Below are 27,860 nucleotides of genomic sequence, written 5' to 3'. Positions count from 1 at the left end.
CTAAGGAATGAAACCCACTCCAGTTTTGACTTTCCAATGCTTCAAGAAATGTTTTTGTTTGCCTTCATAATTTACAACCAATTTTTCCACAAACTTATATTTCTTGGTATCTGTTGAATCATCAAGCCCAATATCCGTTGAAGCACAGGGGGATTTTGATCTTTGTATGTTTCCTTTATAGGATGAACCAATACCTATAATAGTTTGCATAGGAAATCTTTGAGGAAAAACCTCTTAGGAGAACAAAACATCAAGTGGAGTTTGACCTTGCAAAACACGAGGAAACTATTGAAAAATAGAGAAGTGGCATTCAAGAAAAAAAAAAGACAAGAGAAGAAGAACTAGAAACATAGTATTATTGAATAATGCAAGCATATTTATACAGTTGAATGAACAACCTCCTCCTCTCCATCCATCCATATAGAATGGGTACTTAGGGTTGGTAGCCCCTGTTTGACTGTAAGAAAGAAATCAACCTTTCTTTGCTAAAATTTTGCAAAGGAGATAGACAAAAACTCTTAAGAGTTTAACAACACACTAAGAGGATGTCACACCACAAGTAGAGTAATGGATAAGTGGACTACTCTAGACAGCTAACTAGATTTAAGAGAAAGATTTACAGTTAGTCATTTGTTTAAAATAGATCTCTGTGACACAACTACAATTAATCTAAAGTCTTGCTTTCAACAACTCAAACTTGAGTTGCCACATGTGCAACTGGTTATTCATTATTCTAATAGAAACATATGACATATCTTTAAAATAAAGTAATAAGGCAATAAGAAAAGTATGATCAAAGTATCAAACATCAAAGCATTACGTCTCCTCTAAATTCCATTTCGTGATGAAAAGATACAAAAACATTTTGCCACTCTCATTGCAAACATCTTTGTGTTTCCTTGTGCAGTGGTCTACAACTTTAGACTAACAGATACTCGCATCATCAATAAAATGTCTCTAATCTTTTTCTCATTTGTTGTTGCTATTAATTGTTGTGTCTTCTTCCTCTTTGGAAGAATCTTCTTCACAAGAGCACCTTGCTCTATTGAACTAGAACCCTTTTACACAACAATCTCATTTGTCCTTAATGGTAGTCCCCATATCAAGATAAAACTCTAGATAATTGCTTGAACTAGTATTCTATCACAACTCATTATTTTTGACATGTTTTTATTATGACTTAGGATGCTATTTGACTTTTTGATTAAGACTATGTATGACTTGACTTGAGTTGAATGCCTTTATATTTTTGTTTAGACTTTTGGTCGATGATATTAGATGGACTAAATTTTACTTCTTCTAATGTAGTCATTTTGATATATGTTGATCTTATGAGATTTTGACATAATGGTTAAAAATTGTGATTTCATTTACATGTTTATATCTGATGATGTATGATTGAATATTTTAAAATTTGTATTTAAGATATTATTTATATAATATGGTTATGAAAATACTGATGCAAAGGGTGATGTCGATTCCGTAAGTGTGTAGGTACGAAAGATGGAAGGGTGGTTGAGGTAGAGGAGTTTAGCTCCTCAACAAGGTTGGCCCAAAATTTTTATGGTGTATTCGCGCACACACAGAGAGTTTTATTTTATTTTAAATCAAATTTTTTGACCTTTAATTATCTAGGTAGATTAAAATGTTTTGTTATATGTATGAGTAGCATAAATGATTAGATGAAAAGATTTAAATAATATTCTTTTGAAATGTTATAAGTTTAATTTCAATAGTTCATTAAGGAGATAAATAGATAATAAATAGTTATTTTATTTCAATATTTGGAAAAGAAATGTAATGACCCGCCAAGGGATCCAAAGAATTAATCTAAAACTTCACTAAGTTTGCCAAACAATTTTTTTTTAAACATGAAAGATAAACCATTCATAACACTTGCGGAAGCAATAGAAACAATTCGAATAAAAGTACACATAACATAACATAACAGATTACATTCTTTAAGGATCCCTTAACGTTGAATCACATCATTCATCTAACATCACATCCTTATGAAATAACAATGATACATCCAATGTTCGTAAATTACATTTCCGATTACTCAATCATCCACTGTACATGTCAAAGGCTTAAAAGAATAAACATCCATGTAATGTAAATAAAGTACATCATCATCTAATATTAATCCATGATGCAATAACATAATGAAACCATAAACCATACATGATACATCATCATCATAAAGATATAAACATCCATCTTAAAAGATAACCATATATCACACACATAAATAACTAAGTGCACGGTTCCTCCCAACTGTTAATAGCATCATTAGACCATCGTGGATCCTAGCCATCCCTCCGTGCGTAACATTCCAAAGCACCGAAGAGATCATCGGTATTATCATTGTAGGAATGTCACTCCTAAAACATCCTACTAACATGCAAAGTAAAGCATAATATATCAACATCTAACATAAGCAAACCATCAATGTAAGAAACATACCAGTAAATACATCCATCATAAGGTATATTACCTATCATAATAATCCAAGAACAAAATGAAGATAAATACCAACCAAGAATACTCCAGCCACGGTGTCTCGGATGGATCTCAAATGATAAGAGTGGAAAAACACTACCACCTGACCACGTGGTACCTAAGTGGTCCACTCCCACCGTGCTGAGGAGATAATCTCAAGTCCCAAAAAGGATATCATAACCTCATGGCATAAATCTCTAGAAGTCTAGGAATCCTAAAAGTATACTAACTCAAAGGTTCCAATCACACAAAATCGACATCTTATTCCCAGAGGCACAACAATGACATGTAGGAAACCTACTTTGCAAGCGGAAAATTATCATCACATTTATCACATACAAGTTACCCTGGTAGTTAGCTAAAACTCCACGGGTCCATACTGATCTCATGCGGCCACTAGTATCCTCTCATACTGACGAGGCATACTACGGAATGCAAGGTCGCAACCATGCATTCTCACTACTCCCATCCTAGCCTGTACAAGCACTCAAGGCATGGGCGAGAATATCAACAATTATCTTTTTAGGTTCATTTAATCCCCATTTAGTGTGTAAATGTTATCACTTATTAACCAAACTTACAATGAGTTACCGTGGCAGCCACTTAGGGCCCCGACCCCCATTGCAAGCCACTTCCCGACACTACAAGTAGATAACCTACCCTAAGCTCATGGAACCATAAAATCACCACAGTCTTGTACAAGCAATTGTAAAGAAAATCCAAAAGATAATCCATAAAAAGAATCATCAAATATCCACAATATAAGCATCAAATATCCATAATAAGAATCATCAAATCTCCAAGATAAGAATCATCAAATCTCCATGAGCATCTGGAAAAGCATCCATAAAAAATCATGACCACAACAGTTCTCTATTGGCAACTGAAGGCATCATTGATAATTATAAATATCTATTGGTTCTCAATAGCCAAAACATATCTCAAATAAATCACCATATCCATTGGTTCTCAACAAGCAACCAAGAATATCTCAAAATCATACTGATCGAAGACTCCAAAGTGGTTGAGTCAAACATGTCACAAAATGATATCATCAAGAATAAATCCACATTTTAGTCCCATCATGGTGACTAGAAAATAATCCAAGGATAACTGATCGATGACTCAAAAATGATTAGCTCAAGTGTCTCATACACATACATCTCAACTTCACACATGAAGACTGATGAACAATAACAATCAACAATTATAAACATTTCATAGAGCATTGATGCAGGAGCATCTTGTATCGAAAATAAAGGGGAGACATGTTGAATGTAAAATTAAAAAAAAAACAACAAAAAACAAAAAAATAAATAAATAAATTTAAAAAAAAAAAAAATGGAGGAGAGAGAAAGTGACGAAAATTAGAGGAGAAATAATTAAAAATAAAAATGAGAAAAGAAAGGAAAAGAGGATTTTTATTTTCGAGGTGCATAGGTGGCATAAATAGAAAAATAAAAAAAAATAGTTGTCATTACATTAATCGAGGTGTGTAGGTGGCATCTTAGAAGCTTGTGGAAAGTTTCTTAAATCTTGCATTTAATATTTGTTGTGATCCATAAAGGAAATGTAATTTTCTAATTGGGCCACATGGTGGTGCTTAGTTGTAATTCTAGAAGGTTATGGAAGTTTTAGAAAGTTGTGGATATTGTGTAGGAGGAATTCTAGAAGGTTGTGGATAAGCCATGCATGGGGTGGTAAGTGCCTATTTAAGCAAGGCATATGAGCATTTCTAATCAAGTTTGAGAAGTAGAAGCTAGAAGGCGTGAAGACTTCAAGGTGTGAAAACTGTAAAGGTGTAGCTCTTCAAGTAGAAGTTATTGGTGAAGGCCTTGGTGTGAAGACTCTTATTTAGAATTTCTCTTATGTTGAAGAAGTCATATCATCTTGTGGGTGTTGTAAGGAATTTTCAAGTATAATAAAATTATTTGTGAAGTATTTTTTTTTTTCTTGGTCTCTATATTGTTGCATTCTTGGTTGTGAGTTGTTAGAGTGGTGTGGCCCTCTATCAAGTGGTATCAGAGCGGGAGTTCCTGAGTGTGTGGACAGATCGCCGAACGTGAGGCAGTTTACACCAATATTTGCAAAGAAGGTTGATCTTGTGGCTGATTGATCTTTTAGATTGGTAGATTTGTTTAGGGTTTGCTAAATTTTTGGAAGATGCCTCCAAGAAGATTGGACCCCAAGGAAAATGATAACCTTAGTGAAGCGATGGAAGAAAGAATCTTAGAGAAGATAAGAGCAGAGGTCAAATCAGAAATTGCATTGATAAAGAGTGACATGATTGCTGAAATTGTGAGTGCTTTGGGTGGTGTACCTAGGCATGTGGGTACTGAAGATAGATATGACGAAGTTGCTGAAGACTTTGAAGCTACTAGTGAGGATAGAAGTGATCATGAGGAGAGACCTATTGGAATTAGGGCTAGTCAGTTTGCTCGACTTGGAACTCAGTTGAAGTTGAAGCATAAGATGGAGGTTTCTAATTTTTCAGGTACTTTGAATCCTAAAGACCTAATTGATTGGATTGGTGAATTAGAGAACTACTTTGAGCTTGAGGGTATTGAAGATCCATTGAGAGTAAGGTTGGCACAAACTAAGTTGAAGGGACATGCTGCTCTTTGGTGGAAGGAACTGCAAAGAGACAGAGAAGAGGAAGGTGAATTGAAGATCACTAGATGGAAATTGATGTTGACTAAGTTAAAAGAAAAGTTCATTCCAGTTGATTATGAACTTGAATTGTTTAAGAGGTTGCAGAATCTGAAACAGAAGGATATGACTGTGAAGGATTACACTGAGGAGTTCTACAAGTTGACTATTCGGTTTGGGCATAGAGAATTGTCAAAGGAGAAGGTAGCACGATATATTAATGGTTTGAGATTCAATATTCAAGATGAGGTTGGTATGCTGAATATTTCCACAGTTGAGGATGCTTATCAGTATGCTTTGAGAGCAGAGGAGAAGCTAAAGAGGAAGAATCAAGGTAGTTCCCGAGGGAAGGAGAAGCAAGATAGTTCGGTACAAGCTAAACCAAAAGTAGAAAGTGAACCAAAACCTATTGAACAAAGAAGAAGGACATGTGGAGGTGTATTCAGAGGTAATTGTTTCAAGTGTGGTCAAGAAGGGCATAGATCTTTTGAATGTTCTATTGGTAGGACAGCTACTATTGTGAATGAGGTTGAAGTCCAGGAAAATCAGCCTGAGGAAGGAGAAAGTTTGTTGGCTCGACGAGTACTAATGGGTAAGAAGACATTGGATTCTTATCAGAGGACTAGTTTGTTCAAAACTTGTTGTAAGTCTGGTGGGAAAGTTTGCAAGGTGATTATAGATAGTGTTAGTACTGATAACCTTGTTATTGAGGAGATGGTTCAAAAACTTGGTTTGAAGAGATTGAGACATCCTTGTCCTTATAGAATTGGTTGGTTGCAAGGTGAGCATGCTTTGGAAGTGAGAGAGCAATGTCTTGTTGATTTTCAGATTGGGCAGTATAAGGATCAAGTATTGTGTGATATTGTGGATATGAATAGTTGTCATGTGTTACTTGGTAGACCTTGGCAGTATGATTTCAGGGCTATGCATGATTGTGTTAGGAATGTGTTTACTATTGAAAAAGGTGGTAGGAAGTTTTCCTTGATTCCTTTGTAGAATGAAGCGCTCGGTAGGAGAAACCTGAGTGTTGGCAGTCGAGTTGAGTTGGCAGATTTTGAGAAGATTGAAAATCAGCATGGGAAGCAAACCTATAGAACACCTGTGGTGGATGTAAAGGAGAAGAAGAAAAACAAGGGAAAGAGTGTGCAAGTTGAAGATTTGGAGGACATATATGTGAAGAACCAGTTTGGAATTTATGTACTGAATCCCGAAAGATGTTCTTCTAGCTATTAGAACATATTTTCAGACCTAGGGAGTCTGATGCAGGAGCATCTTGTATCCAAAATAAAGGGGAGACATGTTGAATGTAAAATTTAAAAAAAAACAAAAAAAAACAAAAAACAAAATAAAATAAAATTGGAGGAGAGAGAAAGTGACAAAAATTAGAGGAGAAATAATTAAAAATAAAAAGGAAAAAAGAAAGGAAAAGAGGATTTTTATTTTCGAGGTGCATAGGTGGCATAAATAGAAAAATAAAAAAAAATAGTTGTCATTACATTAATCGAGGTGTGTAGGTGGCATCTTAGAAGCTTGTGGAAAGTTTCTTAAATCTTGCATTTAATATTTGTTGTGATCCATAAAGGAAATGTAATTTTCTAATTGGGCCACATGGTGGTGCTTAGTTGTAATTCTAGAAGGTTATGGAAGTTTTAGAAAGTTGTGGATATTGTGTAGGAGGAATTCTAGAAGGTTGTGGATAAGCCATGCATGGGGTGGTAAGTGCCTATTTAAGCAAGGCATATGAGCATTTCTAATCAAGTTTGAGAAGTAGACGCTAGAAGGCGTGAAGACTTCAAGGTGTGAAAACTCTAAAGGTGTAGCTCTTCAAGTAGAAGTTATTGGTGAAGCTCTTGGTGTGGAGACTCTTATTTAGAATTTCTCTTATGTTGAAGAAGTCATATCATCTTGTGGGTGTTGTAAGGAATTTTCAAGTATAATAAAATTATTTGTGAAGTAATTTTTTTTTTCTTGGTCTTTATATTGTTGCATTCTTGGTTGTGAGTTGTTAGAGTGGTGTGGCCCTCTATCAAGCATACGATTACATTACCATGGTTGGGTTTATAAAGATCGAGACCAAAAAGATCAACATGCCATCACATCTCATAACCCCCAAGCCTTTGGTAACAACCTAAGACTGGTCAACACTAGTCAACCCAAAACCCAAAACAAGAAGCATAGAGAATGCAAACACATGTTTTGGTTTACTAAAATCACATAGCTGAATTAAGTATAGAGGTTTTTTATTTTCTGTTTGCAAGTATACCTCAAGTGTATTTAAGTTTCATCATTTGACCTACAAGTCAATCCATTTGTTCCCCGATAGCATTGTCCTTCCATTATTAAGATTTACATTCCAGGAATAACCTAAGGATAGATATTCACTCAACTGATCATCATTGACCTTTAATTAAATCATTCACTTTATTTTGCTAAGATCAAAGTTACTAATTGAGTAACTCTTCCTTATCATTAATTCAACTTTTCAACATAATCAAAAGATCATTATTCAGTTATAAGAGAACCAATTATCAATCTTCGAATAAGAAGATTATAACTTTATTAAAATGATCAATTAAATTAATCAATTAACATAGGTACACCATCCATGACCTATAAACATTATAATAGTTTTCAATTTAAAACTTAATTAAGTATTATTAAAATTTGAGCCTTTTAATTTATTTGTTATCATCGTTGACAACCATATAATATCTAAAGTCATTATTCAAGTCATAAGACTTATCAACTTCGATATAGATAATTTACAACTTTGCTAGAAAGATCGATATTAGCATATCAATTAAAAAATTTATTACATATCTTAATTATTAATTAAATTTAATTAACTCTAATTAATTTAATTAATAATTACATATCCATGGCAACGTTTCAATAAATATCAGTTGACTAATAACTAACTATAATTTGTCAGTTAAATAAATGAACCATAATCCAAACTCTCTAATATTAATAATTCAATAATGACTTGTTATTATTTAATAACAAGTTGTATTAAATTTTTTATTAATAAATCTATAATGACCACATTCGTTACTCTCCAACAATGTTCACAAGCTATAATAAATCCCCAACACCAAATATTATTATCTCAAATAAATACCTCCTATGTTGGTTGATAAATAGATTAATTATACTTCTTCTACTATTAACTAATCTTAATTAAATTAGATTAATTAATAAATCATATAAAACTAATGCATAAAAATAAGATTCTACTAAGGGAAGATTGCAATAATATCTTTAATTCATTCCATGCTTTGATATATTATTTTTGTGAAGTTTAAGCATAAAGAACTCTTAGTTATGGGAAATGGAGAAATATCTGTCCTTGAATAAAATAGTTACAGTACGAGGGTCATATCTCCCTAATGAACCATTGGATTGGGCTGAAATTGAAATATGTTGGAGAGAGCCAAGTTGTGCCAATTTTGACTAGAGCGATCGAATAAATTCAATCACAATAAAAAGTTATGAATGACTGAGTTCGGGTCTATCCAAGGGGCAGCGACAGGGCAGTTTGTGATGAATTAATAATTTCTCCTAAAAGGTAATTGTTCTCTAAATTTACCCATTCATCCATCTAATAGGTTTGACTATAGATTTAGAAACCTTTTTCGAATCTATTTATCAATTTGATTCTAATTCGAACCCAAACCTGATTTAGATCTAATTTCTTCTTGTCATGTCCCCTTTTCAAATAATTAAAAAATAGTAATCTTTGCTAAGGCAGGCAGGCCCAAGAAAGTGAAGTTTCGGAAAAAGGGGGTTAATCTTTGGAAACTGTTGGACTAATAAATGAAAATTATTATTAAAATATGTTTCATTAACCTCTCTTGGATGTGAGTTACGGTTATGCCCTCTTTTAAGGGGTTTGGAGGCATTTTGGGGTGATTCCAGAACTTTATTTTGCTCATTTCTTTGTTATTCTTTAGAGGCTGCCAAACCTGTGGAGAAGGAGACCCAAGAACGAGAGTTTGCAGGTTTCTAAGGAGACCCAAGAATGGGAGTTTGCAGGTTTTCAGGAAGACTAAAGACAGGAGTTTGAAGCCATTCCATGTGCATGCTCATACAGAGTTTTCCTTTGTGCTGAATAGTGCAGATTTGTAAGTTTTCGGGGTTTTTTTGGTATGAGTTTGGTGTTTTCAGTAGAGTATTTCATATCAGTTTGGGTTGCTGCTGTATTTCAAACTTTAAGATGTTAAAATAGAGCTAAATATATGTATTGGGACGTGATTAAACTTCTAAGATAGTTTATTAGTGTTTTGTGGTGTTTTCAGGCATTTTTGTGTTAATTTCAGGAGTCCGATGAGCATAGTTTTTATCCTACATTTGTGAGCTGTTTTGTAAAGGCTATACAGATCTAAAAATTTCATTTTGTAGGCCGTTATGCTACTGAAATTTTTGTAAAAATGTCCATTTTCAGATTTATCAATAATAGGTGAAGCTGTGAAGCTTTTGGCACCATTTCTGGCATACCCGATTTGGGGTTTCTTGAGAAATTTAGAGGATCTTTGTGATATTAGTTGTTTGATCTTAAAGATCTGATTAAAGGTTGGAAATATCATACAAAATCAAAAAAGGGACATTTCAGTGGTATCAGAGCCATGATCTTGCCAGCCTGAGGGTTTGTAGAAGTTTGCATGTCAGTTTTCACAACTACCCAGATCTTGCATTTCAGTTTTGAGAACTACCCAAATCTTGCATGTCACAATTTATGGTTGCATGTTGCTTCTAATCAGCTGCATGTCAAAATTTATGGTTGCATTCTACTTCTAATCATTTGCATGTTAGTTCTTGGTGAATTTGGTGGTTGTAGAAGTTTGCATGTCAGTTTTGACAACTACCCAAATCTTGCATGTCAGTTTTGACAATTACCTAGATCTTGCATGTTAGTTTTGACAACTACCCAGATCTTGCATGTCAGTTTTGATAACTACCCAAATCTTGCATGTCAAAATTTATGGTTGCATTCTACTTCTAATCATTTGCATGTTAGTTCTTGGTGAATTTGGTGGTTGCATGTTGCTTCTAATTAGCTGCATGTCAAAATTTATGGTTGCATGCAACTAAGTGAAAGAGAAAAAAGATATTTGCAGTGAGAAAAGGATAAAATTTTTTTGATCAAACCTCCAGTTGAAAGTAAAAGTACAAAATCCAAGGAAGGGAAAAGTATGGCTGATCCAAATGAGATGGCAAAGAAATTCTTCCAAGATATCCAAAATACTCAGAAGCAAATAGTGGATAGTTTGGCAGAAACTAGAGAGGCTTTGCGAATATTGACAGAAAAACTACAAGGAGTTGCATCTATTAATGAGAAAGGGAGCACTTCAGAGGAGCCAAGAAATATGAAATCCACACCATCTAAATCAACCAAAACTATTTTCTTGCCTGCAGATGAGCCACCAATACCAAATCCAACCATTAATCCTGTGGAAGAGGTTACAGGTAACTTGATTACATTAAGAGCTACTTATAATGGCTTAGATGATGACTTTCGTAGTTCGGTTCCTTTTAGAGAATATGTGGAAATGATGAACACTTTGATGCCCAAGAAAGAGTACATAAGGGATTATGACATAAGTGGAAGAGAGCTCAAAAATAAAATAAGCAAGTTTATAGCACCTACTTTTGATGGAACAAATAAAATTTCAGCTAGAGCATGGCTACAAAAATTACAGACCTTCTTCACACTTAACCCCATGAAGGAGAGTGATGTTGTTCAAATTGCAAGTCTACACTTGGAAGATGCAGCCTATGATTGGTGGTATCATGGAATGACTACTCAAGGTCATGGTCAGGTAACTACATTTGATGATTTTAGTCAAAGAGTGATAGATAGATTTGACCTCAAGGATGATGATTATGAGGATGTTGTTGTGCATGATGGTGAGATACCTGGTGGAGATGAGCAAACATTGAGTATTCATGACTTTTCTGTGAGAGAGTACCAGGAATAGTTAGATGCTTCATCACATGAGGTTGAGGCTAGTAGTACTTCACATGATTTATCCTGCTAGCTGAAGGTGAGTGAAGACAGTATTGTGACTACATTATCTCATCATGACAGGTATGTCGAGTTAGTTGGTATTGGTCATATTACTCAAGTGAGGATTTTGCTTGAGTTACCAACTGATTCTAGTTTATAGATATGGACTCGAGATTGTTATATTGGTGTTTGGGGTTCAGTTGACTGTAAATCTTTAACACTTTTTGGTAGCAGTGATTGTTTGGGTGCTACCATGGATTTGATTAGCAGATTGCACGGTGTTGTCTTTTCTTGTGCCAGGAGCTTATCCGATGTTGATATTAGTTTTTATACACTGGTGTTGGGCTTTGTTCATATATCCAGTCGACCATACTTGTTGGAATGTGTTGATGATATTTCATATTTGGCAGTGTGTACAGATGAGTCCCAGGATCATATTGGCATTGATGACATCCAGGAGGATGTAGTGGGCAGTTTTGAAGACTTAGTTTCCTTGGGTACAGAGGAGTTGGACAGCAGTGCTAATGTTTTTGATACTCCGTATGTTGATATGAGCTTTAGATTTGATTCACAAGGTATGGATTGTAATACTCTAGAGACTAGTGACTTTGAGGATACTCTTTTAGACAGTGCATCAGAGGAGGTTTATAGGAGACAGTCAAGCTAGTGCCATCATGTGTCTAATAAGTTAAGAGTTAGTGACCGAGACATTGCTATCACTTGCCAGCATTTTGATGATGCTCGTCAGTTGTTAGCAGTTTATGGATGGGGTTCTCTTACTAGTGATGAGTAGGAAGGCAGTTATCTTTCCTTGACAGAGATCCACTCTTTATGGGAGGCTATTCGGATTTTGAGACAGAATTATATGCAGTTGGTATCTGACAGAGATTATCTTATGGAGTGGGGCAGTATAGCATATGATGCATTGTTGGCCAAGGAAGATGAGGTGAGTGAGCTTACTAAGCAGCTTGAGGTGACTTTTGAGATTCTTGAGAGTACACAGTTGACTTTCAAGGAGTCACAGTTTCATTTGGCTAAGGTAACCATGGAGTTAGAGTGGCTACAGTCTTTACCTAATTCTATACAGTCACAAGCTGTGGTGTTTGGTGATCCGAGGATGTCCATGGCCGAGATTGTCAGAGACAGTGGAGATGGGGATGCATCCATCCTTGATACTAACATTGGCATATCAGTTTCATTCCCACTAGAGTCAGGTTCAGTTGAGTTGGGTGTTGTAGCAGATTGTTGTATGCCTAACATGGTGGTGGCCTCTAGTACTGATGGCACAAAGACTAGAGATGTATCAAAGATCATGTGTGATGTTGGTGAGTCGAAAGTTGGCATGGTTCCTGCTAGTAATACTACTCCCTTGGTGATATCTTTGAAGGTAGTAGTCAGTTCCAACATGGTTAATGATCAATTGCAGTTAGTTTCATCTCGATTACAGTCTAAGCTATTGACTGAGATTGGCGCATTCTATCGACATTACATTGTGAGGTACGCTCATCAATTTACCTTTGATGACCATGTTGATGAGATTATGATACAGAGATGTACTTTGGTTCCTAGTGCTTATCATCAGTTATGAAATAGTTTGATGCTTCAGGATGAGAGTTGTGATGGGCACGACATGGCGATAGGTCCTGCAATTGATAGCTTGATAATACATGACTTAGAGCAGGAGTTTTAGAGTGATGCTTCAACAGGTGTTGTTATTGATTCTACTCCTTTTCCTATGACATCTCCTGACTTAGCTAGTGATCAGTCACAGTGGGTTGTATCACTTGTTCATGGGGAGCTGTTGACTGAGGTTGGTTTTTTTAATCAACATTATATTGTAGGGTATGTATATCAGTTAGAAATTGATCATTGTGTTGAGGAGTTGATGGTAGGAAAATTTGGTTTGGGTTCCATTTCTTGTTGTTTATCTTATGATGGCTTTTCACCATCAGGGGTGCATGGGAGTTATGGTTATGAGACAGTGGCCAATGATCTACAGAGTTGTGTTGACTGCAGGAGTTGTACAGTGTGTGGATTCTCCATACTTGGTATAGTTTCATTTGAGAGCATTCACCATTGTTGCAAAGTTGGATTGTACATTCCGTATAGGCTAGTGGGATGCGTTGATGGTATTTATTGTGTTGGCAGTTTGATTTGTCCACTTTACTTGGGTTCTAATGTTCTAAGAGTTTGTGTCTCGTGGGTTTCTGATTGTGGTAGTGGTGGTTTTGGAGTTTGGTTGAGCTGTAATTGTCAGTTTGATTATGGATTCCTCTTGGTCATATTGTAGAGGATATTGCAGGAGCCTATGTTATTTGGCAGTAGTATAGTTCATGACTACATTTGGGATCCAGGTGGATTGATTGGTTTATTGTTCAGCCATTGCTTGAGGACAAGAAATGTTTTGGAGGGGAGGACTTGTCATGTCCCCTTTTCAAATAATTAAAAAATAATAATCTTTGCTAAGGCAGGCAGGCCCAAGAAAGTGAAGTTTCGAAAAAAGGGGGTTAATCTTTGGAAACTGTTGGACTAATAAATAAAAATTATTATTAAAATATGTTTCATTAACCTCTCTTGGACGTGAGTTACGGTTATGCCCTCTTTTAAGGGGTTTGGAGGCATTTTGGGCGGATTCCAGAACTTGATTTTGCTCATTTCTTTGTTATTCTTCAGAGGCTGCCAAACCTGTGGAGAAGGAGACCCAAGAACAGGAGTTTGCAGGTTTCCAGGGAGACCCAAGAATGGGAGTTTGTAGGCTTCCAGGAAGGCAAAGGATGGGAGTTTGAAGCCATTCCATGTGCATACTCATACAGAGTTTTCCTTTGTGCTAAATAGTGCAGATTTGTAAATTTTCAAGGTTTTTTTTGGTATGAGTTTGGTGTTTTCAGTAGAGTATTTCATATCAGTTTGGGTTGCTTCTGTATTTCAGAATTTAAGATGTTAAAATAGAGCTGAATATATGTATTGGAATGTGATCAAACTTCTGAGATAGTTTATTAGTGTTTTGTGGTGTTTTCGGGCATTTTTGTGTTAATTTCGGGAGCCTGATGAGCATAGTTTTTGTCCTACATTTGTGAGCCGTTGTGTAAAGGCTATATAGATCTGAAAATGTCATTTTGTAGGCCGTTATGCTGCTGAAATTTTTGTAAAAATGTCCATTTTCAGATTTATTAATAATAGGTGAAGCTGTGAAGCTTTTGGCACCATTTCTGGCATACCCGATTTGGGGTTTCTTGAGAAATTTGGAGGATCTTTGTGATATCAGTTGTTTGATCTTAAAGATCTGATTAAAGGTTGGAAATATCATACAAAATTAGAAAAGGGACATTTCACTTCCTTAATTGGATCTAGGGTTTTCTATTATTTTCTTCTCAACCAAATAGCATATCTAGATTCTAATTTCAAATTGTAGATTCAATCACAGAGAGTATTCAGACACATATAACAAACACGATGAAGACAAGAAGAGAAATAGTGCAAAGAGAGTATGCGAATATCACGAGTGCACTTGGACACTGATGCTAACTTTGCCATGCCTCAGAAGTCTATAAAAAATCCCTTCCTTTTCCAACATTCGCAAATCATCCAAGATCCAAGCCAACCGAAAACCTCCAAGTGACTAGAAGTGCTAGAAGAAGCATATAGAAAATATATGAGCATGTAGAAGCATATAAGCTTCTCAATGAATGTAAGCTTTGAAGCTTCCATTTTAGCTTGAAGCTTGTAGCTTGTAGCTTCCATTAAGCTTGCCCAAACACACTAGGAGAGCCTCTATTTAAATGCCTCTAAGATGCATCTAGAATGTCTCTAGAAACAACTAGAAGATAAGCATGACAACTAAGCATGGGTCTTCTCCAACCTTCTAGATGAGTCTTAAGGTTGTAGACACTATGTGCTCAAATAAAATGCTAACTCCCAAGTGTAGACAACAAGTGCATTTCTTAGAGTGCAAACTTCTGTATTGTCTACATGACAACTCTCGAGAATTTGCAAACTCCTAAATATTAAAATAATGCACAATCATTAATATAATATTTACTTTTACTCTTTCCAATTTAATTAATTAATTTATTAAATCTCATGCACTAACTTTAATAATTCCACTTATTCTTATCTTAATATATTTATATTTTAATCACATGAAATCTAGAATCTTTTAATAATTTTAATATATTTTCCACTTTTAGATTTCATTTTCCAAAACTTAAATTGCTAAAATATTTATTAGCTTTAATAATAATATTATTTAGTCATTTATTTAAAAATGAACTCTAAATATATTATTATTAAAATAAATATTGTCACATTCCATTTTTGAAATTATAACTTTTATCTTCAAATTTAATTATTTTATTTAATTAATTTTCCAATTAATTAAATAAAATAAATATTAAAATACCATATTAATTTTTCATTTAATTAAACCATTAATTAAATCTTTTAATTAGGCTTAATTAATAGAAAATACATCAAAGACTCATAAAATAAAATATGAAAACCCATCATGGCCAAAATACATACAAAATCAAACAAAGGGTTTAAATCATGAATTACGTTATCCAACGTATTCAGAGGGTACTCAACTCAGATACTTGTCCTAATTTTCCAATTAGAACAAATGGCTTAAAGGGTTGGGATTTGGACTTGAGAATTTATCTCCCCTCTCTTATCATTGAGATAATGTGATAGGGTACGCTCATCCTGGCAATTCAGGGAAGTTGATACTCGGTACCTACAACCTGCATAAAAACCACGCATGTACAAGCACAATATACTAAACTAAACAGGCAATGGTAGGAAGTGGTGCATCGTGTAGATCTCGACTAGCAGGTGACTACGACTCCCTTCCTTAACCACATCAGACACGCCATACAAAAGCAAACATGCAAAGCAAACACGCACACCATACACATGCAAGTATGGGGTAAGTATCCATAAGAAAACACATATGATAATAAATCATCTTACTAATCATCATTAATAACTGCGAACACTGAAAATAATCATCATGCATACATGAAATGCAAAATCTAAGTAATCTCATCACATAATAAACTGAATCCATAGCACAATATCTGATAATCTCAAAAGAATGTTGCTAACCAACAACATAAAACTAGCTCTAAAAGAGTTCAACAATGATAACAAAATGCAAACCAGGGGTAGGCACTACAAGAAAAAAACTAGAAGTGGTCATGTTTTAGATAGAGATAAATTTACTCAACTGAAAGTCATATACTTTTCCTTTTGACACCAAGTAGTAGTTGTAATCCATAATGAGTGGAAATTAAATTGATTGGTAATAGTTTAAAACATATATCATGATGGCATTCGAGGGAATAAAGGAGAGATTGCACAATTTTTTTTTATAACTACGAGTATGATTAGGAAGGGAAACAATTTTTATGAAGGGAAGGTGGCATTTAAAAGGGGGAGGCCAATTTGAAGAGGGGTACATTTTTTTAAAAAAAGAGGGAAGACGTTTTTGGAAAAAGGGGAAGAAAATGTGCTGGGGAAAGGGGGAGAAGGATTTAATCCTTTCAAAATTTTGTAGGTGAAAGGAGATGCATGCTAAGGGAGGACGATTTTGCTATTAAAAGAGGAGAGTCAATAATAAAGAGAGAGAGAGAGGCAGTGGCTTGAGTGGTAAATCAACTTTTGAAAAGAATCCAGAGGCCCTACGTGTCCCTCAAACAGTCCAGGTTCTAATCAACATTTTACTTATTTTACTATGGGTCTTACATTGTTATAAGTGCATTGACACTATATTTCACCTATGGGTTTTCATTAGTAAGAATAGATTTGAATTGCATGAGATTTGATGTTCTTCTATGTGAAAAGATGAAAAATAAATAAAAAAGTCAAACAAATTCTAATATTTCTTGTACTTCTTGTCAAATTTTTCTTGCTGTAGATTTGTTTTAGTTTCTATCTTCTTCTTCTACCAATAGTTTTCCTTGGCTAAATACACCATAACACTTATAACTCCCTTCTTGTTCACATCACATTTTTCCTTTGACCTAAGTCTAGGACGATGAGTTTATTATGTCCACTAAGGAGGTGGGTAGCAACTTTGGGTACAATTTCTCTACACCTGCGACTTTTGTATATATATTTGTAATTTATTTCTATTATCTCGATTAATAAACATAAGGACTGGGTAAAGGAAATTGTTTCCCCAACTATAAATGTAATGAAACAACCAAAATTTGCATTGGTAAACATCCAAATCGTGTGATTACTGTTTAAATTGTTATTTTATTGTATATAATAGATAAATGAATAAGCTTTTATTATTGATGAGTGGATTTAACTATGTTAGTTTCTCAATGTTGAATAGTAAGACACGGTTTAGAAATTCGAGGCTAGAAAATTTAGCATACTGTACATATTTAATCATCTTAGATTTTATTAGAATTGAACAACTAAAACCAACAAAAAAAATACACCAATCAAGTTAAGAGTAGCCTTCTGAATAAAAATTATAGGTTTCGACTGATGTCAAGGAAAAAATAAGTTACAAAGTTTATACAAAAACAATTTCAATCAATTTTTCATTGACAACGATTGTTAATAAAAATCGTTGTTCTTCTTCATGTACTATAGATTTATTTAGTAATGTAGGGAGCTCTAAAGTGATTTTTAAAAGTTGTATATATTAAAGATTTTAAACTTTCCTTTGAAATTGAATAGACATTTAAGATGTAAACTTCCATGAGGATTAGAAGGAAGTGTAAGAAGCTAGTCAATAGTTAGATCTTTTATATTTTATTATTATTACATGTTGAAATGTTGTAGAATGTGTATGTGTAGATATGATAAGTATGCATATTTTTATTTTATCTATTTTAATAAGATATAATTAAGTTATTCATTTGACCTACTTGTACTTCTCAAGGAAGAAATTTATTGTGGAAGGGTGTTCAATGTGGGGAAAAAAGGGGAGGGTAGAAAATTGAGAGTCTTATTATTCTTTCATTACTACCTACTAGTACTTTTACATTACATTGGTTATTTGCTTCGCCAACCTTAAAAATAGTTATGCATATGATTGAGATGCAATGGCTATTATATTTTTTCCCTCTTCCACATCCTTGTGTATGTTTCTACTAGACATATGTGTAAGTAGATTAGGCACAAAGGTTGCACCAGATCTTTCTGATCTAGTTGTGCCAAGTTGCTAGCCTTCTTGTGCTAGGGTTGGGTAGTTCTTCTTAATTGGAGAACCTTAGGGAGCTAACCACTCCATGGTTGGGTAGTAAAAGTGCCTGGACCACTCTTTCATCTCATGATAGCAGATCAACATTGATCCGATGGCTTGGAGATGAGATTACATGTAGATGGAAACTAAGGTTTGATGGCATGCTATTTTTGTATGATTATGTTGTATGATTTGTGTTCTCTTTCTTCATCTTGATGATGGATCATAGAGTGTGATCCGAAATGTTGATGCAAAAATAACAACACAATCAAATGTAGAAAAATTGTAAGCATTCTATGGATTGTGGAAATCTTCTCTCTACTATGTTATATATGTTTTATATCATATAATTTGCTGATGTTATAATCATGTTTGACATGCAAGATTTACATAGTTTTAACAAAAGATGCCATGTTCACCTGATTTATTTCAAACATTATGCTTTGATTTGTTTATGGTATCAACATGTCGTCGACCTTGTATTATTAAGTGTATTTAGAGAATTTGGTGTTATCTAATAATGATTATGATTCCAGTTTCTTCTCGACTAATTGTCGATATGTATAGTTTTTCATTTGGAAATGGACAATCAATTAAATGGTTATGTGAATTAAATTGACATTTGACTTTTCAAATTTTATATATCTGCATATTGAGGTTGATTGCATTTGTGGCATGTATGGTGAATTTTTGGTTCTTACATGTGGTATCAAAGTTGTGTTAAACACTAGGACCTAAGATCTTACTAATGCTAAAGTTGCATAGTTTGCTCTTAGAACAAGAGTAGTCTATCATCATGTATTCTCGTAGAGGCAATAGGGTTGGAAGCAACAATGGTTCTTAGGATGAGCTTGGAAACCAAAGGCTTGCCTAGATTTTGGTGCTCCTCACTCAGCAAGGACAGCACATGGATGACATGGAAAATGCCATAAGAGGATGACAAGCTGAGGAGGATGACCGTAGAGAAGCTTTGCATCAGTAGGAAGAAGCATAGAGGAAAAGAGAGGAGGACCAATTTCTTGAGGCTCAAAGGAAACAGGAGGAAGATTGAAGGATTGAAGAATAGAAGAAGGAAGAAGTTGATCAAAGGATGGCTGGATTAGTTCATGATAGGGTCCAAATCATAGAAGATCTCAGCAAGGACCTCAAAAAGGTCACACCTCCTACCTTTAATTGTAAGACTATAGGTGAAGAGGTAGAAGCTTGGATAAACATCATGGAAAAGTATTTTCATGTTCATAATTTCTCTAAGAAGTCCAGAGTAGTATGGGCTACCTTTCAGTTGGTTGATGAAGTAGTAACATGGTGGAAAAATGTTATGACTGAGAAGAAGCTACAACACAGTGAGATATCATGGGAAGAATTCCTATAGATGTTTCTAAAAATGATAGTTTCCTCAGTTGTTTTATGACAAGAAAACATCATAATTCTATAAGCTGATCTAGGGAGTCATGTTAGTCACACAGTATCATGAACAATTTTGCCATCTGGTTAAATATGTTCCTTAGTACCAAAATGATGACTTATTTAGAACTCACAAGTTTTTCATGGGGCTATGCCTAGAAATCTATAATGAGGTGGAAATGCATGAGCTAGAGTCTATGGACTCTGCATTGAGAAAGGCACTGAAATAGGAACAACAATCGAAAGATACAACTCTAGTAAAAGCCTATAATAACCAATCTTTTAGAGAAAATTTTAGGATAATAATAAGTAGTAGGGTGGTCGACAACAAATGAATAACATGAAAGGGAAGGGACAAGAAGAATAAAAAAAGGGCCATAGTAGGAATTTCCAAGGTTAGGACAGGGGTAGAGGAGGTAACAATAACATGAATAACAATGGTGGCAATAACAGGAACTAGAACAAGAATGATAAATCAACAACTCAAACAAGACCTCATGATGGTTTCTTTGTCTGTGGTAGTAATCACTATGTGGCTAGATGCCCTCAAAGGAGTGCACCTAGAAATGGACCAAATGTTCAACACCAAATTCATGCAGCTGTGGATCATAGGCAAGCAGAGTTTTAGGTAGGACCTTTGTAGTTAAGATTTACTATTGTGAAGTGTCTATTTTTATTGATACTAGTGCTATAGAGTCTTTTTTAGATCCTAGGGTAGTAGCTAAACTTCCAATTAAAGTTGGAACTTATATGGAGAAACCCTAGATAGTTGAATATGGAAGTTGGATAGAGCATCAAGTAGAGCAATGTCTATCCTGCAATGAGTTAGAACTTCCAACTTTTCACACACGAATAAATTTATATGTAGCTCCACTTGGGTCATATGATGTCATACTAGGTATAAATTGGCTTACTGAGCATAAGGTAATAGTAAATTGCAAATATAAGCTAGTTGAATGCTTGGATGACTTTGGAAATCTAGTAATAGTGAATGGGATTAAGAGACCAATAGTGCTTTGGCATATTTCAGCCATGTAGATGAATAAGGCTAAGATGAAGGGTTGTTAGCTTTTTGTTGCACATATGAAAGATCTTGAAGATCCTATACCTTCCATAAACAATTACCCTATATTACAAGAGTTTTGAGATGTTTTTCCTGAAGATTTACTTGAGTTACCTCCTAAGAGAGAATTTGATTTCTCCATTGATATTAAGCCAGGAGTTGAGCCAGAATCCAAGATGCCTTAGAGGATGACCATCACTGAGATGTACGAACTCAAGGTTCAGTTGCAAGAGTTGCTGGAAAAAGGGTTTATTTGTCCAAGCATATCACCATGGGGAGCACCAGTGATCTTTGTAAAGAAAAAGGATGGAACCTTGCGCCTATGCATTGATTATAGGATGTTAAACAAGGTTACCATACAAAAAAAATATCCACTTCCACAGATAGATGAACCTTTTGATCAGATGAAGGAAGCTAAGGTATTTTCAAAGATAGATCTACGATCTAGGTATCATCAACTATAGATTAAGGATGAAGACATAGCTAAGACAACTTTTAGAATAGAGTACATGGGCACTATGAATTCATAGTTTTTCCTTTTGGTCTTACGAATGCACCTGCAACATTCATGAATCTAATGAACAATGTGTTCCAAGATTGTTTGGATAAGTTTGTTGAAATCTTCATTGATGACATTCTAATTTATTCAAAATTTACGGAGGAGCATGAGGAGCACTTGCGTATTGTCTTGCAGTGCCTTTGTGATAGGAAGTTGTATGTGAAGCTTACCAAATGCACATTTTTATCAGAAAAAAATTCACTACCTTGGGCACATCATCACTGTTGATGGAGTTTTAGTGGATCCTTCCAAGATTAGGGCTATTCTTGAATAGCCAGTTCCTTAGAATGTGAGTGAAATTTGGAGCTTCATGGGTTTGGCAGGCTATTATCAAAAATTCGTAGAGGGATTTTTGAAAATTGTAGCACCTATCACCTCACTATAATGGAAAGGGAAGAGATGTGTGTGGACTGATGAGTGTGATGGAGCTTTTCAGTTATTGAAATAGAAGCTCACGTCCTCTCCTATTCTTGTGATTCCCAATCCCAATGGGCATTTAATCGTGATAAATGATGCTTTAGGTGATGGTTTAGGTGGAGTTTTGATGCAAGAAGGTAGAGTTGTAGCTTACGAGTCCCATAAGCTAAAGCAACACGAGGTTAATTATGCACCTCATGATCTTGAGTTGGCTTCCATTGTTCATGTCTTGCAGATGTGGAGGCATTATCTTATTGGTAAACCATTTGAGTTGAAAACAGACCACATGGGTTTGAGATACATCTTTACTCAATGAAATTTGAATTCTAGATAGAGGCATTAGCTTGAATTCCTCAGTGAGTATGATTTCAGTATTGAATACATTAAGGGTAAAGAGAATAGGGTGGTTGATGCTCTCAGTAGGAGAAGGCATATTTCTACTATATTTGCTACTAGAATATGACTACAAGATCATGTTATTGAAAACCTTGTAGGTGATGACCATTATGAGATGGTTAAAACTACATTTCACACTGATCTATCTGATCACCGTTTTGACAGATATAGTTTTGACACAGAGGGTCATCTGAGATATCAGGGTCATATGTATATTCCCAATGTTGTAGGGTTGAGGAAAATTGTGATGGAGGAAATGCATAGTACTTCTTATTTGGGTCACCTTGGAGTGACTAAGATGGTTGCAGATATGAGGCCACTTTATTTTTGGCTAGGGTTAAAGCATGATGTGACCACTTTTGTTGCCCAGTGTTTAGAATACCAATGAGTTAAGGCTGAGCATATTCATTTGATAGGATTATTGCATCCTCATGACATACTAGAGTACAAATGGAAAGTGATTTCTATGGATTTTATACATGGTTTACCTATGACTAGGCAGAGGCATGATGTTATATTAGTTGTGGTTGATAAGTTGACCAAGGTTTCACATTTTATACCAGGGAATTTGAAGGATGGATAATTGGCATTAGCCAAGAAGTTTGTGCAAGAGGTATTCAACATACATGGTGTACCTGAGACTATCATCTCTAATAGGGACACAAGAATGACGTCAAGGTTCTGGACAACCTTGAATGCTTTATTAGAGACTCAGTTAAATTTCAGCACTGCGTATCATCCATAGACTGATGGTCAAACAGAGAGGGTGAATCAAGTTGTAGAAGATTTACTTTGTATGTATTGCATGGATCATTAGTATAAGTGGGAAGAATACCTACCTTTGGTTGAGTTCACATTAATAATTCTTATCATGCATCTCTAGGAATGACTCCTTTTGAGGCACTTTATGGGGATAAATGTCGCACACCTATTAGTTGGGATAGAATGGAGGATCAAATTGTGATTAGTCCTGAGATGCTCAAGGAGATGGAAGAACAGATGGTTATGATTCATGCTCACTTTAAGGAAGCTATAGATAGGTAAAAGAGCTATGCAAATAGGAAGCATACTTTTAGATAGTTTTAGGTTGGGGACAAGGTTTTCCTGCATGTGCATCTGCATAAAAGTTCAATCTCTTTTGGCAAGTGTTCTAAGCTTGTGCCGAGATTTGTTGGACCTTTTGATGTTTTGAAGGTTATAAATGTCATAGCTTAGAAACTTGCTCTACCACCAACTCTGGCCCGTATCAATAATGTTTTTCATGTTTTGTTGTTGAAGCCATATCATCTTGATCCATCCCATATTCTTGATTGCGTGCCTTGCAGATTCACGATCCGAGGGTGGTGCAGGTGTTACCTACCCACCTCATGGATGAGCGCACTATTCGAGTGCATGATAGAGACATCTTCTAGTATAAGGTCCAATGGGACCAGTTTACTGTTGACAGAGCCACGTGGGAGGATGTTGATGTTATGCATCAATCTTTTCCACATTTTTTACTTAGATTAGTAATTTTTATTGATATTGTAGTTCCTTTATGTTATATTGATCTTTCGATATTGATGGACATTGAATCAATGTCTCTTCCTAGTGGGGAGGGATGTCATGACTCATTATTTTTTACATGTTTTTATTAGGACTTAGTATGTTATTTGACTTTTTGACTAAGACTATGTATGATTCGACTTGAGTCAAATGCCTTTAGATTTTTGTTTACACTTTTGGTTGATCATATTAGATGGATAAAATTTTACTTCTGTCGATGTAGTCATTCTAATATATGTTTATCTTATGAGATTTCAACATGATGGTTAAAAATTGTGATTTCATTTACATGTTTATATCTAATGATGTATGATTGAATGTTTTAAAATTCGCATTGAAGATATTATTTATATAATATGGTTATGACAATACTGACGTAATGGGTGATGTCGAGTCTATGAGTGTGCAGGTACAGAAGGCGAAAGGGTGGTTTAGGTAGAGGAGTTTAGCTCTTCGGTAGGGTTGGCCCAGAATTTTAATGGTGTAGTTGCACACACACAATTAGTTTTTTTAAATTTTAAATCAAGTGCTTTGACATTTAATTATCTAGATAGATTAAAACATTTTGTTATATGTATATGTAGCGTAAATGATTAGATGAAAAGATTTAAATATTATTCTTTTGAAATGTTATAAGTTTAATTTCAATATTTTGTTTAGGAGATAAATAGATAATAAATAGCTATTTTATTTCAATATTTGGAAGAAAAAAAGACTGGAAGTGGTCATGTTTTAGATAGAGATAAATTTTCTCAGCTAAAAGTCATATATTTTTTCTTTTGACACCAAGCAGTAGTTGTAATCCATAATGAGTGGAAATTAAATTGATTGGTAATAGTTTAAAACTTATATCATGATGACATTTAAGGGAATAAAGGAGAGACTACAAAAAAATAATTTATAACTATGAGAATGATCAGGAAGGGAAACCATTTTTATGAAGGGAAGGTGGCATTTAAAAGGGGGAGGCCGATTTGAAGAGGGGGACATTTTTTTTAAAAAAAGAGGGAAGATGTTTTTGGAAAAAGGGGAAGAAAACATGTTGGGAAATGGGGGAGAAGGATTTAATCCTTTCCAAATTTCATAGGTGAAAGGAGACACATGCTAAGGGAGGACGATTTTGCTATTTAAAGAGGAGAGTTAGTGGTAAAGAGAGAAAGGCAGCGGCTTGAGTGGTAAATCAACTTTTGAAAAGAATCCAGAGGCCCTACATGTCCCTCAAACCATCTAGGTTCTAATCAGTGTTTTACTCATATTATTATTTTTACATTGTTATAAGTGCATTGATACTATATTTCACCTATGGGTTTTTATTAGTAAGAATAGATTTGAATTTCATGATATTTGATTTTGTTCTATGTGAAAAGATGAAAAATAAATAAATAAGTCAAACAAATTCTAATATCGCCTGTAGCTCCCATCAAATTTTACTTGCTGTAGATTTGTTTTAGTTTCTGTCTTCTTCTTCTACCTCTACTTTTCCTTGGCTAAATACACCACAACACTTATAACTCCCTCCTTGTTCGCATCGTATTTTTTCTTTGACCTGAGTCTAAGATGATGAGTCTATTATGTTCACTAAGGAGATGGGTAGCTAGTTTGGGTACAATTTCTCCACACCTGTGGCTTTGCATATATATTTTTAATTTATTTTTGTTATCTTGGTTAATAAACATAGGGACCGGGTAAAAGAAATTGTTTCCCAAACTATATATGTAATGAAACAATCAAAATCTATATTGGTAAACATCCAAATCGTGTGATTACTATTTAAATTTTTATTTTATTGTATATAACAGATAAATGAATAAGCTTTTATTATTTATGAGTGGATTTAACTATGTTAGTTTCTCAGTGTTGAATAGTAAGACATGGTTTAGAAATTTGAGGCTAGAAAATTTAGTGTACTATATAGATTTAATCACCTTAGCTTTCATTAGAATTGAACCACTAAAAACCAACAACAAAAATACACCAATCAACGTAAGAGTAGCCTTCTGAATAAAAATTGTAGGTTTTGGTTGATGTCAAGGACAAAATAAGTTACAAAGTTTATACAATAATAATTCCTATCAATTTTTCATTGATAGTAATTGTTAATAAAAATCGTTGTTCTTCTTTATGTACTATAGATTTATTTAATAATGTAAGGAGCTTTGAAATGATTTTGAAAAGTTCTATATATTAAAGATTTTAAACTTTCCTTTGAAATTGAATAGACATTTAAAATGTAAACTTCCATGAGGATTAGAAGGAAGTGTAAGAAGCTGGTCAATAGTTAGATCTTTTATATTTTATTATTATTACTTGTTGAAATGTTATAGAACATGTATGTGTAGATATGATAAGTATGTAGATTTTTATTTTATCTATTTTAATAAGATATAATTAAGTTATTCATTCGACCTACTTATACTTCTTTAGGAAGTGATTTATCGTGGAAGGGTGTTCAATGTGGGCAAAAAGGGGAGGGTAGAAAATTAAGAGTCTTATTATTCTTTCATTACTACGTGGTAGTACTTTTACATTACACTATTTATTTGCTTGGCCAAGCTTAAAAATAGTTATGCATATGATTGAGATGCAATGGTTATTATATTTTTTCCCTTTTCCACATCCTTGTGTATGTTTCTACTAGACATACGTGTAAGTAGATTAAGCACAAAGGCTGCACCAGATCTTTCCGATCTAATTGTGCTGATTTGCTAGCCTTCTTGTGCCAAGGTTGGGTAGTTCTTCTTAATCGGAGAACCTCAGGGAGCTAACCACTCCATGGTCGGGTGGTAAAAGTGCCTAGACCACTCTTCTGTCTCATGATAGTAGATGGACATTGATTCGATGGCTTGGAGATGAGATTACATGTAGATGGACACTAAGGTTCAATGGCATGTTATTTTTGTATGATTATGTTGTATGATTCATGTTTTCTTTCTTCATCCTGATGATGGATCATAGAGTGTGATCCTAAATGTTGATGCAAATATAACAACACAATCAAATCCATAAAAGTTCCAAGCATTCTATGGATTGTGGAAATCTTCTCTCTACTATGTTATATATGTTTTATATCATATAATGTGCTGATGTTATAATCATGTTCGACGTACATGATTTACATAGTTTTGACAAAAGATGTCATGTTCACCTGATTCATTTCTAGCATTATGCTTTGATTTGTTTATGGTATCGACATGTGGTCGACCTTGTATTATCAAGTGTATTTAGAAAATTTGGTGTTATGTAATAACGATTGTGATTCTAGTTTCTTCTCCACTAATTATTGATATGTATAGTTTTTCGTCTAGAAATGAACAATAAATTAAATGGTTATGTGAATTAAATCAACATTTGACTTTTCAAATTTTATATATCCGCATCTTCAAGTTGATTGCATATGTGGCATATATGGTGAATTTTTTATTCTTACATATTCGAGCAACTAGATGACCATTCATTTATCAACTCTCTATCTTTCATTACTTGGTCATGTTCTTCATTTTGGAAACTTAAGTTCTCTCCACGGTCAACTGATCATGGAATTTTTTCATTTTATTGCATGTATAGCTCTCAAATGTGAGCCCTGTAATATGATTCTCCTTCTCTTTCAGCAATATGCGACTCTTCTTGTTTTATAGTTGTCATCACAGATTCATCTTTGCATGCAGAAAAAGGGTTTAATCGTCTCCCAAAAATACTGACATGGGTGAACCTAGCAACCGATTAAATGCAGTAGACATCGTCGTTCTACACTGCAGAGCTTGGACTGGCCAACGTGTTCAAGTTTAGTAATTTATTTTCCACATCCTCAAACCTCTACTGAGCATCTAGTTCGTTAAACCAACTCCATGAAAATCCCCACAAAGCAAACACCGCGCCCCACTACAACCCCAAAATCCACAGCCAAAGCACTCAGAAACCTCTAGTTAGCAAATAGTGCTCTCTGAACAAAGTCAAGCTCAGTCGGGACTTGAACATGTGACTTCCATGCTCTTTTAAAGATTCAATGACGGTGTAGACCGATAAATGAGGGACATTTGAGGTTGTGTTTGTGTATACTGTACTTCCCAACGCTCGCTCGAATAAGATGCAGAAAAAGACAGGGGGAAGCAAAACGCAT

The 27,860-nt window shown here is 34.6% G+C and overlaps 1 pseudogene; it reads right to left on the bottom strand.

Annotated features, from left to right (window-relative positions):
* On the bottom strand, positions 1-27,860 carry LOC149562441 (uncharacterized; annotated as a pseudogene).

This window comes from Cupressus sempervirens, chromosome 4, assembly GCF_028749045.1.
Source record: "Cupressus sempervirens isolate cs-2001-9-10 chromosome 4, ASM2874904v1, whole genome shotgun sequence".
Classification (NCBI taxonomy): Eukaryota; Viridiplantae; Streptophyta; class Pinopsida; order Cupressales; family Cupressaceae; genus Cupressus; species Cupressus sempervirens.
Note: the sequence above shows the minus strand (reverse complement) of the source record. Positions and strands in the feature narration are given on the sequence as shown.